Source organism: Emydura macquarii, unplaced genomic scaffold (assembly GCF_026122565.2).
Source record: "Emydura macquarii macquarii isolate MOO-44397 ecotype Brisbane River unplaced genomic scaffold, CSIRO-AGI_Emac_v2 contig_2676, whole genome shotgun sequence".
Taxonomy (NCBI): domain Eukaryota; kingdom Metazoa; phylum Chordata; order Testudines; family Chelidae; genus Emydura; species Emydura macquarii.
In genome coordinates, this window is record NW_027132813.1 from 28,958,038 (window position 1) to 28,975,239 (window position 17,202).

At 39.6% G+C, this 17,202-nt stretch overlaps 1 long non-coding RNA gene across 2 annotated transcripts in view; it reads right to left on the reverse strand.

The window, feature by feature from the left end:
- LOC137164549 (uncharacterized) overlaps nucleotides 1-17,202 on the reverse strand; it is a 201,797-nt gene that overhangs the window by 148,142 nt on the left and 36,453 nt on the right. For both annotated transcript variants that reach the window (XR_010923098.1, XR_010923097.1), the window contains exon 2: nucleotides 10,350-10,465. This is a non-coding gene — a long non-coding RNA (uncharacterized lncRNA). The remainder of the gene's footprint in view (nucleotides 1-10,349; nucleotides 10,466-17,202) is intronic.

Here is a 17,202-nt window from a genome sequence, read left to right on the forward strand (position 1 = left end):
CTGAATATTGTGGGTCACATTCTACAAATCGCAGAAATTACTGCAGTTTTAAAATCAAGCTTCAGTGCTTCACACCACCCTAAATGTTTTAAACCAGTGAGACAAAAAACTTCAGTCTGTCACAGGTAAAGGTGGGGAGGGGAACAACTTTCAGCACTCATCACTTTAAAGAATCAGAACCACTTTCCTTCAAAATTAGCTGTAGTTTTCAGTAAGATCTACAGAATAAGGCATTTACAACAAATCAGTTAACCAATTGTTGACTTACTTCAAAGAGATTCTGAATCAGTTTCACACAAAACTTCCCCAAAGGAATTTTTTGCCAAAATTATGGGCACCTGAAAATTGAGGGCTATCTGGAAGTAACAATACCATGCACTACCAGCCATACAGTACAGATACAGTAACACCACACTAAGAAATGGAATCACAAATTAAATTGTTTTAATATTAAAAACTAAAACTAAAAACGTCTGGTAGATATTTTGTTCCAGATCAAAATGACAATTATAAATATATTTTGATTTAATGGAGACTGGGTGTCTCAGGGTTCTGGTTGTTTACAGCATTTCATACCTAGCCAGACAATTCAAAGCTTGCCAGCCTGGGACTGTTGGTAAGTTGTGACTGTCTGATGCTTTCAAGATCTCCCTGTATGTAATGTGTTTAGTAGTCTCAGTCCATTTCCAAGACTACAAGTGTGCACATCACAATACCACTATAGCGGGCAACAAGGGCTTAATTCAAAGCCCCTAGTCTTTTTGTGACTTCATCAGGCTTTGGACCAGGCCCTACTTAACCCCTTTCTTAGATTCCCAGCAGACTAGGCCAAAGACTGAATGGTCATGGCAAATGAACAACCCTCTCATTTTAGGATTTAAACACACTGCTTTGGTAGGGTGGAAAAACTTGCACTGCTTCTTTGACTGTTTTTGACTCAGGATTTCAATCTCCCAGGCTTTCAACCTAGCACTTTTCACAAGCCCTACATTCACTCCAAATAAATATGTCCCTTTACTTTTCTAGAAGGCATTCTGAAAGCAAAACTGAGGAAGCCTTTCATACCTCTTCCACTTACTTAATAAGATCCTTTTGGTGGACAGGGGGATATCAAGACTTGGGAACTGGTTTAAATGAAAAAAGAATTTATCTTAACAATCTATATCTCCTGTGATATACAGTATGCTGCAGTGTATCCAGCTGCATGCTGTGCAGCACTTACAGAGCAATGATCAACTTTTCTAGATAGTGCCTAGCACACAGTGTTTACCAGAATATAGACTGCTGTGAGATATAGTTAAAAGATGTTCAGAAATAGGAGATCAGGGAGACTGGCCAACCATTTGTGAGGAGGTAAGTCATTTTATTTTTTATTTTTTTATTTTTGGTGCCTGCAGCAACTCTAAGTGCAATAAAATATCAGAGTGGGAAAAAATTGCTATAGCAACAAAGTATGTTCTCCTAATGGAGACAGTGTATAACAAGCAAAAGCCACTAGAACTTTAGGGGAAAGGAAAAGAAAAACACACATCACAACAGCAGACAAAGAGAAGAATTCAAAAATTAACAATTTCTTGTTCTGCGACTTACATTTCATCTACTTTGCTTATCCAGCCTAACTAAAGGTGCTTTTCATCCTATGGGATCACCTATTTGCCCTCTCACATTGAAAATTTGGCAAGGTCAGAAAAAAACGGTGTGAGTAATTTATTAATATTAATACAATAATAATAAATCATTTGCCTTTATATAGCACTTTTATTGCAGCTAATAGTATTATAGCGGTGCCTGCAAACCCCATCTGAGATCAGGGATCCACTACGCCTGGCACTGTACAATGTACCAACATGTACTAAGGCTGTGTCTACATTTAGAGATCGGGGTGTGATTCCCAGCTTGTGTAGACATTCTCATACTAGTTCTCATTGAGTTGGCTTGCTAGAAAGAATAGCACAGGCATGGGCACAGTAGCACAGGCTAGCTGCCCGGAGGGTGTACCTACAGGGTTTGGGATGGCTGTACTCAGGGCAGCTTACCTGTGCAACTGCAGCTACATTGCTGGTTTTAGTTCACTAGCTTAATGAGAGCTAGTGTGAGTATGTATACACAAGCTGAGAATCAAACTCCTTGCTCCAAGTGGAGGTGTAGCCTCAGAGACAGTCTTCTCCCTGAAGAGCTTACCTTCTTAATAAGCAAGGCAGACAAAGGGGGAGAGAGAGGAAACAGTCACAAAGAGGTACAGTGACTTGTCCAAGGCCACCCAGCAGGCAAGTGGCAGGCTCCTGTCTTCTGAGGTGTCGAACCTCACTGCCTCAGCTTTGCTATGGTGATATGAAAATGCTTCAGAAGTTTTAAACCTCACAGAATTAAGGGCTATAACGTCACAGACAATATTCAGTCACACTGGGGTGGGGGGGGGGAGAATGCTTTGCTCCTTCACACAGACAGACCCAGCTGTAGTGGGTAGAGCAAGACCTACAGGCCTGATCCCCATGCTGCAAACAAACGGATGAGGAAGAGGTTGGAGAGTAGGAGGAACTCTCTGTGCTCCCTACTCACTGGCCAGAGTGGCTTGCTGGGTGCAGATGGGTATTGAGCTGCTCCACAAACAATTAATTTATAAATTATCACTTCCCCAAGCCAAGGGGAGGGGGAAGAATTATGACTCTGAGTCACAATTCATTCTCTGGTCTGCTTCTAGAATGGTGCCTCTGATGGTGCTGCTGTCCACAGTGGGAGGTAGGATTCTAGACTAGATGGACCACAGGTGCGGTCCACCCGGGCAATTTCTATGTTCTCTTGCTAAGGGACGATTCTCAGGTTACAATCTAGGACTAAGTAAATAGTTCCACTTTACAGATGAGTAAATTGAGACAGACACACTAAGGTTACAAAGAATCAGTGGCAAAATTGGAAATAGAACCCAGGAGTCCTAAATAACTAAATCCCAATGTCCTGATCTATCCACTAGACATTCCTACTTTCAACTGAGTGCCATCCTGAGTACGTATTGCGGCACCAAAATTGAAAGGCTTTTTGAAAAGCTTTGTTCCCCATTGGAGAACTATTTCCTGGCATGTCTTTGCAGTGAAGCTCATTATGTGTTGTCCTATTTATAACTCACATATCTCTATAACAAGAAAATTCCTTAGAGGTAGAAAACAGCGTGTGATTTGAATACAACTGTATATCATAGTTTGATGTTGCCACTCTGGCAATGATTTCAAACTAAAGTGTAGCAGCATGGGTCAGTCAGTGAGGGACATTATGTAGTGCAGGGAATTGAACAACTTAAGCTTTCCCTATCTGTAAAGAGGACATTTTTCTTTAAAATAAAAAAGCAGAACATTTTTGGCTCCCATCTTATAGACTAGGCGGCAAGTCTGCCTCATTCTACAGTAAAATGTATCTTATGCAGTTCTTACTCTAGATTCTTAGACGTACATTTACCCCAGATCAAATACTATCCCTTAAGATCTGGTGCAATTTGTCAGTATGCTTTTTTAAAATAAAAGAAATAAAAAGGACGTGTGTGTGAATTTAGTGCCAGTGAAATGTGCTTTCCTGACATTTCTGGAGAATGACATTCTCCATCGACACTACAGGTTCAGCCCAGGCCACAGTGGCAAAGCTTCCCATCACTGTCCCACCAGTGTGGGTCAACTTGGACTTAGAAAGACAACCTCTTTTGGATGCAGGGGAGGTCTGTGCACACTCTGCCTTGACCCCTAATGGTGCAAACTATGGGGTGGTTTTTGTGATATGGACATCTGACAACTGGGAAGTAGACTGAGACCAGCAACTCATTTAATCAGGTTCACTGGGGCAATGACTGAAGATACATATTATTTTCTACTTAACCACCTTGGACAAAGATTATACTATGCCTGACTGGCAACAGGAAAGACAGAGCCTAGCACAGAATGTATAGTAGAATCTCTGTTTCTTCCATACTGCAGAGCTCTAAGGCCCAGATCCTTAAAGGTACTTAATTCTCAGTGATTTCACTTGATTGCAATGGGATTTAGGTGCCTAAATACGTTTGAGGATGTGGGCCTAAGAAACAAATATTACAGAAGTGCTCTCAAATTGCTTCTGCAAAATTTCATGTTCATCTATTTGAGATCAAAACCCCTCGTTTGATCATGCAGGCCCCTCTTCATGCCTATAAATCAAGTAAAGATGCACCTAAATCCCCAGTTCTTGTGTGCACGTTCTTAATTTGCAGAGATAAAGATATGGGAATTTTGCATGCACAAAGAGCACGTGCAATTTTGTGGTACAGGTTTGAAAAAATTAGCTAAAAATTGTGGGAAAAGTGTAAAAATCTTTTATCTGTTGTGTCTTGCTTTCTGTGCACTGCTCTGAAGGAAAAACGTCTCTTTGAAGTGTTTGTCTATATGTTACTCAAATATTCAGTGTGGTTATTGTGTTAGGAAACTTGGACGCACACTGTGGATTCCACTTGAACGCATACCACTCAGTTGCACTATTTTTCCATTCCTAGTGGAACCAAAGCTATCCTGGTTACAGCCCCCCTTATTCTCAGCGCAGACCTGCACCACCAAAGCCCTGGAGCAGCATAGAACAGCACGCTCTAACAAATACCAGGATGGCAATGTTTCTTCAGAGACCATATGTCCACTGAGCATAGCCAGAGTGCAGCATGTTGCAGTCAAATCTCTTTCCCAATCATCTCTGCATCTGCTGTGACATTTATGTCAGGACTGAGTGCGGGTACCCGAGCCAGGCATGGCAGCTCCGGTCTGCCCATTCTGTGAGCTTTCTCACATGGGGGAAATTCAGAGCTGGACAGGTCCAGTGGCCAAGTGGCACAAAGAGAGCCAGAACACAATGGAAAATCTGGCTTTTGCTCTTCCTGCACCACAAAAAGTGCTAGGCAAACTGAGCAGTTCATTTACATTCCAAACTTATATGCGTTTCGATGTATGTCGAACTATTTTGTAACTCAGTGTCAGCTTTCAGTACTAACCTACTGTATGAAGGGACTGCAGGCACCCCTAGCAACAAGACAGACACATCTGTTACTGAATCAAGCCCTTAGTAGCTGTTAGTAATTTGGTGTTCAACCACCATTAGTCTGTTGCCTACTTGCTATAAAAGTATCCTGCAATGACTAGTGCTCAGTGAACTTTTGCAGTTCTTTCTCTTCTAACAAAAACTGCTTTCATTGGACAGCTGTTCTACATCATTTTTCCCTTAAAGTAAAGAAACATAAAGTAATAAAGAACAATCTCTCATACTGGAGAAGTATAAAACAAAGCAATAAAAAGTGTCCCTTCTGTTTATTTTGTTAGCTGACAATTTCATTTCTTTGCATGCACAGATTTATCCTGTCCAGGTCAAACAGATACGAATAAAAAAGACTAACTGTGATACAAAAAGCAGAACAATTATGGTACTTGATTTTCTCTTCCATGTTATAGCCCAGTTTACAGCCACTAGACCTTCTTCACAGGGAAGGAAGCTACTAAGCCCTGAATTTTCAACATGGATGAGCACAGTATTTTTCATTGCACATGTCTCAGTATATCGTTCAATGGTCCCCAAATCAGACATTTCCACTTGTCTGGTGATGTAGCCTAATAGCACACTGGGCTGTAATATAAAACATGTATTGTATTAACTATAGCTGACTTTAGTCTAGCGCGAGACCATTTAAGACCAATTTGTGAGCCTCTTATTCCTACTGATGAGCAGTTCCTTACAGGAGTAGTCTCTCTGAAGTCAATTCTGTTCATATAAAATCGATAGGTTACTCCTAGAGTAACTGCTCACCAGCAGAGGTAAAGAGTTCAGAATCTGGCTGTAAATGTCTATGCTGTTTTATTTATTTTGTTTCTCATAGCACGGGGATATTCAGCAGTGTACATAAAAAGAAAATTCAATACATTTTTCAAATGCTACACATCACAAGTGTATCTAGGTGTCATGTTACTGCTGGGGAACATACACACAAAACACGTAGCCCTAGAAACACAGGTATGAAAGCTTAGCAGTGGAGGAATGGTCTGGTTTTAAGAGAGTTGGCAAAGAGCTGAGAGTCGGGAGTGAGAGACAGAATGAGTGGTGGTGGTCACAATAGCTAATTCTTGTTAAGAGCTGCATGAAAAGAGATACACAAAGCAAGCTATTTGTAATGCACAGAACTGTGGTGTTCAGTGATCACTCAGTGCTTAAGATGCTTGCAAGAGCTCTGCTTTATTCTGTGTCTGGTTCCAACTGGCTGGGCATAACACCACACTCTGCCCTGACTCTCTCTCTGGGATGCTCAGCCCTTAAAGGCACAGACCCAGATGCCCAAAGGTCCCCAATATCACAAAAAACAATAAATCATATTAGGTCTGCAAAGCACACAAACAACGCTACATATTCTTGAGCACTGTAAACTGGCACATTATCTGTTAACATATGCTTTACATATAGAAATGAATGAGAATGACAACAGGGTGGAGCTTTTTTGTAAGTGGTAAGACAGCAGAGTTCCTTTTAATTCAACACTACTGAGGTTCAGTTTTGTTGTAATTAATTATATGCCAGGACACCTAGAGCTTTGTATTGGCTTTTTTATCATTTGAATTGCAATAAATAAAAAATACAGAGATAGAGCAGTGTAACTAGGTTGTCTAGGCTGCGCCCCCTGGAAACCAGTCAGGGCATAATGCACCCTGCTGCGGGTCCCCGACAGTCAGGTTTCACCCCTCACAGATCCAGGGCCGTGATGTCTTAGCCCTCCGACTATGGCATTCTTGAGTCCCACCCCTTGTGGGGTGTTACAGTCCAAAAAAAAAAAAAAAAGGAAATCAGGGTCATCTGTGGATCCATCAGTGGGATCCCACCCTTCTGCTCTGAGCTTGTCTCCATACAGCTAAAACCTTTTCATTAGTCTGTCTGGGCATAGTCGTTCCAGCCACCAAGTGGCTTGTCCAGGTATCCGACTGCCCCCGACTTTCCTTATCAAGAAAGTAGCTGAACTCTGCCTTCCTTCCTGGTCAGCCCTGAAATGGACTAGATCTCCTCTTTTTTAACTCCCCTCTCTATGTCTGACATTGTCAGGAGGTGTAGTGGGGCAGACTCATTTGGGTCCACAGGCTTTCATTAACCCCCACGTTGCCAGTAGGGCGCAAGCACTCGTAACAATTCTCATTAACACTTAGGCTCCTTTACAATGAAAGCCTGGCCCTGACGTGTTTATATAGAGGCAAACCAGTGACTTACTTAAACACTTCAGCAGAATTCTGCATCCTTACTTGGACTAACCTCTTATGGAAGGCATGAACAGTTTGCCCAAGCAAGGATGCAATATTTGGTCCATTGTTTATAGTCAATTTGTATAAATGAATTACAATCATTTGCATTCTTAATGACGACTAGGGAGTTGAATTAATGAAGAGATTATTAATGACTTGCTGAATGTTTTTGTGATCCAGATGGAATATTTGAAAGTCCTTTTTCCACTCCTTTTATGCTTTGGAACTTAAAGAACTATAGCTGTATTAAGAAGATTGAAGAAAAATATTTGATATATTCAGACATTTTCCATACATGATATTCATAGATGCATAAACAAAGATATATGATATAAAAACAAAGGGCAAATATATTTGCATTGTAGAAAAACCATCATCTTTTGCAGTTTGTGACTAAATATATGTACAACATAATGTGTATAGTATCTGTGTATACAGTAAAATTAAATTCAGACTGTAGCATAACTAGGTCAGTTCAAAGCCTTGTGAAAACACTTGTGAGGTTTTATTTATTGTTGTAACTATTGATGTGCTTGGCTTCTATCTTTGTTTGAATTAACCTCGATCAGATATTATTATGTCTTTTAAAATTCTGAAAAGAAATTTGAGTTCTGAGGGACAGAGTACTTAACATCAAACAAGTTCTATTTTAAAATGGACCTCAGACCCAAGATGTTCAGGTTAGGACCTTTCCATACATGTGTTCCTGTGTTCTTTTAGGCTGAACTTGCTCAAAAAGATCTTTACAATACCTACTATCATCTGCTTCAGTGTCCAGGATGTCTGGGTCATAAAACATCATTCACTAAAATAGTGATGAATGGACCTTAATAAGCACCCATAAATATAATTGTAACTGCAATAGTAGAAGCTTGCTCCTCTCATACAACTTCCAGTTCCTAAGGGCTTTGGCCAACCTATACATACAGCAAGAGGTTAAAATGCTCTCTCCATAATTTCAGTACTTCTGCTTTCAGTGCTGCCCAAACATCCAGAAAAATAAAATATGTGAAACTTAAAAAAAAAAAAAAAAAAATTGATTAGGGTTTTGTTCAAGGTTCGGCCTGATTCTTACTTTAAAAAGGGGGCGGGGGGGAAAGGGGGTTTTGTAAAATCCTATGCTAATGAAGATGCTTCAATATTTAATCATGAATTATTCTGGTCTAATTACAGCATTACATTTCTGTTCCATATTTCACATAAAACATCCAAAAATATATTCTGTTTTGAACATGAGATACAGCAAGTGGATTGAATTCCCTGTGGGTAGAACTCCAGTGAAATCTAAGGAGTCATGCCAACAAGGAATTTAACCCACTGCATTTTCATTGATTAGTGATCAGTGCAATTTAGAAGTCATGTACAAAAATGCACTCACTTTACAGAAATTCTGTGGGGTGAGTACAGTGATCAGGTATAGAAAATACAGAGGTACTTCTAATAAAAAAAACCCCATCATCATTGATGAATTCCCAGCAATGTGGTAAAAATGACATATTGGTCACCATTTACCCAAAATTCCCACACATGGTGCCTTACTTCACCCTGCAGGTAATACCACTATGTGGTAACCGTGGGTTAAACGCTGATTTTTTTCCCATGACAATAAATGAGTATTTTCAATGCAAATAAACTTCCTTAATAAGAAAAAGATACTAACAAATGTATATACATTTTGTGGTACAGCTAAATCCAAATATTTTTGATTGTCAAATTTTAATATGGTCTATTCCAAAGTGGTACTTTTGTAAGCGTGTAAGGGCTTACTTTGAATAATGTAATGTAGTGATAATATTACACCCAGGAGATGCAGTGGGTTGAATTACACGGTTGTATGCAATCAAAACCCATGTTTTCTTTGGATTATTATAGGTATTTTTGATATACAATTTTTTATTTTCTGTTCCACCTTGTTATAAAGAATTCATGGTTTATATTTGAAGGACAAGCTGTGTTTGGAGGACTAGAAATGATCTTTTCTTCACTGACTTTAGGTTCAGCTCACAAGCTTGGAGAGCTTTTGAAAAGGAAAGACCTTGTTTTCCAGGAGGGCATTTTCAAATTCTCAGAAATCTCACTAGTGAGAGGAGAATCTCAACAGTTTCAAAGTTTAGGAGAAGCATCTAAAAGTCTGCATGCTAATGTGAACTTGCCCTTATGGAAAAGATCTATATTTTTTGACAAGGAGGATAACAGAAGATTTCTATGGAAATATTATTAAACCCTGTAGAATTTAACCAACAGGGATATCCTTTCTATAAACTTTTAAAAACCATTCTCTAGAATTCTGTACCAGGGATATAGCTTTCTATTGGATCATCCTAATTTAACACATCTTTAGGAAGAGTTATCAATTTCTACTGAATTTTATAGTACTTCTCATGAGGTTGTCACTAATCTGAATAATTTAAAAGTTAATGGAAATGCAGACTGTGTGAAGTCCCTTTCCCACTCACTAAATCCATGTAGCTTTCTTTTCCTCCTCTTTTTCACATCCCAAATCACAAGATCTCTACTTCTGCTTCCATTACAAAATCCTTCCACTTACAATCCAGCGCCTTTACCTCAATGCCCCTGATATTTATTCTCTTCTCATTTTAAATCCACTCAGCACCCATCCACCCATTCCATGTTTTAATCCTGCAGTTCTCCCAGATCCATCTCCATGCTACACCTGCCCCATAACAATTCCTTTCCTTTATAGGACCCCTGAACTTTATTGACCATAGCCTCCAGCACAATCTCTGTTATGTCTCATTGCTTCAGTTCTGTAGCACAATGCAATCTATAGTAGAAGGGCTGGAGCAGAATAGTAACACAGCTGCCAATATCATATGCCCTGGAGGTAAGAGGGAGGTAAGAGGGAGCATTATCTCATAAAAATTGGTGTGCCCACCTCTAACGATAAAATTTGCACATGTCAGTCAATCAACAGTGAGCTACTAAAAGTTATTATTAAACAGTGGAGTAAAGCATCTAGAAACTGAAAATTCTCTTGAAAATTTACTCTAAATCTGGTGCCCATTCATGACCAGGAAGGTAACTATAAATGTTGATCATAAAGGATTAGATTCTTACCTGCAGAAAGTCTGATGTTGAGTTTTCTCAAAAATAGGCCACTTGCCAGGAACAAGTATTATGATATGTTACAGGGCACATAGGTATTGTTTGGTGAATGAGGAAGAACATTTTATCTGAAAGGAAAACAGACAACTCAAAAAGGATTTCGGAAAATTAGCTTTCACCTCCCAGCAACGAACCAAATATTCCTCCCAAAATAATCATTATGTCTGAATTCCCAGCTAGCCAAAAATGCTCGTCTGTGCCAGCTGAGTCCCACTTTGTCCCATTCCTCATCCCAATAAAGAAAACAGCTCAGCTATTAATCAGTCAGAGAACATGGGGATTCATTTCCAAAGCAGACAGTAGCGCTCATTTTACTTTATTTTTACCTTCTGTCCATTCCTCTGTCTCGATTCCCTTGCCCTTTCTTAGCAGCTTCCACTGTGGAACCTTATCTCCACAAAACAGACAAATAGCTCCCTCCAGATGCTGTGCCAATACCATGGCTGCATCAATAAGCTGGCAAGTGGGGAAGACAAAGATGCAGCCACTGTATGAAGAAGTAAATGCTTCTGCCAGAGACTGGACACATCACCTTCACCACCTCAGGGGCAGAAAATCTCAGGCAGACTCCAAACTTCTGTCCATTTGGCAGTACAATTAGACTGGTTAATGTTAAAACGCCTTTGGCAGCTCTCATAGGGTCTTGCTCTTTCTATTATCGCTAAAACTTTTGTTCCGATAAGTACCCATGTGGTGGATGTAGGATGCTCTGCTCCTATAATAAGAGATATACATACTTTTCTTCAATTAATTTTTTCCTCTCTTTCCCTCTAGGTTATCACCACACAAGAGATTTAAAGCCAGGTGGTAATACTCCAGCCCAGAATGCCTGCAGTGAAGTGCTCCTTTTATTATTGAAGATGTGTAGGGGGACTATTATCTGTCCAAAGACGGTCAAAATGCATCCCCATCTGCTCTCCTAGGGTAGCCCTGGCACTGCATTCAGTACCACAGTCACAATGCTCGCACTGTGTGGCCCTCCTGTGCCATAGCTGTTCCAGTCAACAGCTGTCATTTACTCCTGTTGTTGCCACAGGCTAATAGGGATGGAGGAAGGAGCCATGCCCAGTGTAAATCAGAAATAATAGAGGGTTTGGTGCCAAAGGGAACGGAGGCTAAGAACGCTGATGAGTCAGACAAGCAACGAGTCAATGACCCAAGACTGCTAAATGTGTTGGTAAGACAGGCTCAATTTATGACTGCCCAGCTCACCTGCCAAAAAGTTTGTCCTCTTTCCCCACATGAACTCTGACAAGGTTTAAATGAGGAGTGCCACAGAGGCATGCAGAGATAGGGTGCTCTAGCGTTCAATAGAGGACTGGGAGTCAGAAGACCTCAGTCCTATTACTGACTTCCATTGGCCATGAGCAAAACACTTAAACCTCTCTATGCAGCAGTAGCCCCCCTAAGGGTTATGTGAACTTCAGTGTTACACATCCAGGCATAAAAAAATCCATCAGGAAACTACGTTTTTAATCCACTGAAAAATGTTGGTGTGTGTATTAAGTGAGTAGGAAGGGAAGCACTTGAGGCTAAAATTTTCAAACTTCCCCCCTTCCCTCAATATCTACTACAGTGCATGCAACTTATAAGTTTCCATATTTATAGCATATGAAAAAGTACAATTACAGCTGTGGAAAAAATTGCCAAAGGGTGTCAGCTAATCATGTAGAGGGTTCAGAAAGGAATCTCACTCTCTCAAAAGCAGGTACACTATCAAGCAGGGGGTCTGCTTCCTGAAAGCATCAGGCGTAGACCACTGCTGAAGTCAGGATTCTGGACAGACGTTTAGAATTAGGATTTGTTGTCTGTTCCATGCTCTGCTCCAGCATGGCATAGGTTTGTTTCTTTGGTCCTAAGCAATCCCCATTATGCCGCCTGAACATTATTCCTCCCTACTAAAGACAATACTTATTTCCAGAGAGAAATGTTATTTCAAGTTCAGTACAGGCTGCTTTAAAGCAAAGGTCACCATCAGATCTGGATTGTGCTAATGCATTGTACATATAATAGTTTAATATCAATATTATATCTTAGAAAATGAGGCCATCATACTCATTCCATCTAGGACTCTTTAGAGGCATTTAAGCAAGTGCTTTTAGTTTGCCTGAAGTGCTCACTGTATATTTTAACAAAATACCCAAAGAATTGTAACATAGGGTTTTAAAGGTGGTTTTCTTTTTCTTTCTTTCTTTCTTTTTTTTAAATTCCTGGTATATATTTTATTTAAACTTTGTCTCTTGATTCCCAACAGTATGTGCGCTTCACTGAGTGAAAGAAATTAAAAATTTAAGTCCCAGCAAGTGCTATTGGAAGAAAAATTGAAGGTCAGGCAAGGGTGGACAGCAATGCCCCTAAATGATTGAAGAGGAGAAGGTAACTTAGATTCCAGTCTTTGGCAAGTGACTGCATGATACTGCTTGAACAACAAAAAGCACTCAGCAAGGAACAAAGGGAACTACCCTAACCCTATTATATGATGAGTAGTTAATCTACGGCATGTATATACTTTCATTTGCAGTTGACTGATAGACTGACAGTACATTGTTTATCAGCCTTGAAATTTTGTAGTGATCTTAACAAAGCAGTTAAGCCATTCATAAGGTATTCTTTCTGCTGAATATGTTTTCACAGAAAAAGCAGATAACAGAAAAAACTTGAAACAGAAATGTAACTTAACATTTCAAAGCCCTCAGGTCTTTGATTAGACCATAGCTACACTTAATCTCTCACTAAACTAAATTGATTCTTTTTCAATATAAAAATAGTGCTGAGCCTTTCAATCCGAAACAAGCAGGACTCTGTGTGCTCCTTGACATGTGAGCAAGAAAATAACATATCTTATTTAATTAATAAAAGAATGAGAAAGGGATGAAAAACATGATGTACAGACATAGTAAGTATTGATTGAAGCAGCTTTTTTACTATAGATGTAAATTTTCTGAGTAGACTACACTTGTTGGACAGGATACATTAATTATATGATTCCTGTACTACAATACTTGGGTCAAATGTTGCTTTCAGTTCCACTGGTGTAAATTTGGAGTAACTCCACTGAAGTCAATTGCATTGCTCTAGATTTACGTCAATATAACTGAGACCAGAATATAGCACCTTGCTTATAAAATTAAACAGTAGGAGTACATCTGTGTGTGCTTTTTGATTTGCCAATCAATTTTATGGAGCAATATTTATATGAATACTTAGAATTTAAATCCATAGGGGATCTTATAGGCTTCAATTCATTACAGATTATGCACCATTTTACATGGAAATACTCATTAAAAAATACAGAATATAATTAGAAAGAATACATTCAGCAGAGTTTGGCATTCTATAAAGTATTCTTGCCTTGTGCACATTTAACTGACTGTTCACCTTATCTAGCTAGCTAGGTATTTATGGGGCTCTTATCCCTTGTTTTTTGAGCACCCCATAAATATCAATGAAATTTATCCTCCCCTGTGAGGTAGGGAAATGGCATTATCCCTATTTCACAGATTGCATTTGAAGGCAAGAAAGATTATGCGACTTTTCCAAGGTCAGATAGGAAGTCTCTAGGATTGGCAAGAATAGAACTCAAATTCTTCTGGGTCCTAGGCCAGTTCTTTAACCATAAGACCATCCATCTTTAGAGTTCAGCGTGCCAAGACAGGTAGCAGTGGGATCAGAAAAAGAAATTTGCTTCAGTTCTCCAATTCACACAAAAAAGAATTGGGCTAAAGTAATGTAAATGTTGCAGCATGACACCAACAGAAGCCACGAAATTCACATCTGAAGCTTACACTTAACATACACACACTGACTATAGCAGTTCCTGTATATTAAATAACCCATCATAAATAATCCATGGGATTAAGGATCAATATCATCCACAGTGATTTGGCATCAACACTTAAATTAAAAAAAAAACAAAAAACAAAACCTGATGGGTCTTGTGGTTAATGGGCTAAATAGAGATAATTTAGTATGTGAAGGTAGTGCCTTAGTCCTCAGAAATGAAGGCACATGGGACCAGTTTTTCAGAGGTATTTGGTCACCTATGCATGGAGGTGCCAAGACAGACAACTAATGGAATTTTCAAAAGCATCTAAGAAAGTTAGGCACCCAAGGTGCTCTTGAATATCCCTCTATGGATGTTTAGGCACCCAAATATTTTTGTAAATTTGACCTATTCTGATTTGTTTGTTTCTGGTACCTGGTGGCAGGAGTATACAATGGTTTATGAGCCCCTTTAAGAATGGGTTTGAGATGAAGGGGTTCGTTTAAAAACTAAATTCAGCACAGTTGGAGAAGGAAAGAAGGCAACGTCACTTAATTTTATGTTAGAATACATCATAATTTGTTCTCTTAAGATAAGTATTTCTCCTCTCCCCTGCCAAGCCTATACTGCCTTTTACAAGCTGGTTTTGTATGATGGTGAACTGTACTCTTGCTAATAAGAGGGTATGCTTCCCAGATGACAACAAGTGAGCTTTGCTTACATGACGTCTGAGTAAAGACCAGCATATATTACACGTGTTGCGCTCCCCACTAAACAGTGTGCCACTGTATTGTTCGCTTTAATAGCATTTCTGTTCCTGAATTAAATGTGATAGTAACAAGACAAAATTTTCATTACACTGCTGACAAAGTGGTGAATCTACTGATTGATATATTCTTCTTACAGGAACTCACTGTTACCGGCCAAGACAAGGATATGACCGCCAAAATCGTTTGACACCAGCTTGTAGGCAAAACAGCCTTACTACACATATGAGCCATTACTGCTTAAATCAGAATAATCCTCAAAGTCAGCTCCTGCTAGCCAAATTGAATCTGATATGGCAGAGACTGTAACGACTGTTTAGAGGACAACAGACAGCATCCAAGCAGTAAATTCACTAACAGTGCTGTTTCTAGACCAGCAGAGGATTGGCAGATAAAATGGTGCTAAACAGAGCACAGTCCACACATCTAGTAAACACCATGCGTATGGAGCACCCCCATCCAAACATCCAACAAAGTCAAATTTCCCTCATGGACCTACTGTGTGCTCAGCCAGCTATCCTGCAAAAAATTCCCAGTCATAAGCCTGAAAAGATAAGATGTTTTGCTGAAGTATTTTATGCTCCTCATTCCAAAAACCTGATACAGCAGGCAGAGCCGGGGATCCGGAATATTACTGTTCTCTGTGTAGCTAATTACATTTCCTCTCACCCTGTTCCCAAACTATTTCGCTAGGTTGACATTTGCACATCTGAAGGATAGCCATACTCCAGAGAGCTGATGCTACACACTGCTGCAAGCTGTGCCACTTCTGGCTGAATCTATTTATCTGCAACGTTTTCAAGCTGCACAGGCCACAGAATCTAAACAATGCATATAGTAGTAGTGTACATTGCTACGTAGCTCTTATGATTTTGTTTCTTATGTGCTGCACTGTTACATTTGTAGGAGTCAGATGCTAGCTGGAGATGGATGCCATTTTGTGTTCAGTTCAAACAGCCTGTTATAGAGGAGATGAACACTGTGCTTTCTCACTGAGACTTATTTTTTGTTTTTCCTTCATCTAAAATAACGTCATTCAGACTGGAAGCAGATGGTTGCTTTTTATACATGGAAAATAACAGATATATTTCTTCCACACCTGCACAGAATGGCACTTTCTCTAACTTCTCCCTTCACAGTGGCACTCTGCCCTGAAACCAGCGAGGGAGACTGTGCAACAGCAAATTCAGAACAGACATTCCTCTATTGACACCCAATGGAAACTCAGCTTTGTGTCCTTGACTGTGATAGAAATTGTGGCCTATGAGCAAGAAAAAACAAACACCAAACGGTACAAACATACCTACTTAGATTTAAAGCTGTTTGGAACAGGGACCATCTCATTGTTATATGTTTGTACAGTGCCTGGCCTCCAGGTGCTACCACAATCTAAATAAATAAACGAATAGTGCATTCTTAGCATTCTCCAAGCCAGAATTCCAGGATGATTCTTTTGTAAGAATTTGTAAGCCTGGATTTAAAAAAAAAAAAAAGCACAATACAATGAGTTTAGAGTTCCACTTCAAAGAGGAGCAGAAAAGCCCTTCTAATTATAAAAACACTACCACTTTTTATCTTCAAGGTGCTAAACTAGAATTAACTAATTCACCCTCATAGCATGGTTCTGAGGAAGTACAATAAAAACATCTTCTCATTCCTATTTTTCAGATAGAGAAACATAAGAGTATTTAAATGACTTATCCAAGGCCACACAATGGCAGAGGGAGGAGTTAGAATTCAAGATCTCCGGACTCCCAGTCTTGTGCACATTCCTCTACACCAGTGTTTCTGAAGACTGGTCCATGGACCAGCACTGGTCCCTGAGATCTCCCTGACAATGTTTAGGAAGGCAGCAAGCTGGTCCCTGGTATCAAAAAGGTTGAGAAACTCTGCTGTATACAATGCTGCCTTTACATATAAACCATCAAACAGGAACACAAGGAATGCTATACCTCTTCCATAGTACATGGTATATAGATGATGTATACACTTGAACCTAGACTATGATGTTTGCTTGCTTCCTACAGGTGCTCCCCAGCAAACTGAACTATTGCCAGGTTAGTGTACCTTTAACGCCCAAGACACTTGCATGAACCAGACAATATATTATGTGACTTATGCTGTGTATGCCCATAAACTCTCTGAATGCTTTACTGTATTCATATTGTTTCCTGTATATGCTTTAACATTAGAAACTCTTTTGGTTAATTTTTATGTCTCACAACTTTTTACAATTGCTATGTCATGCTCCTGCTAAGTAAGTAGATATTCAGAG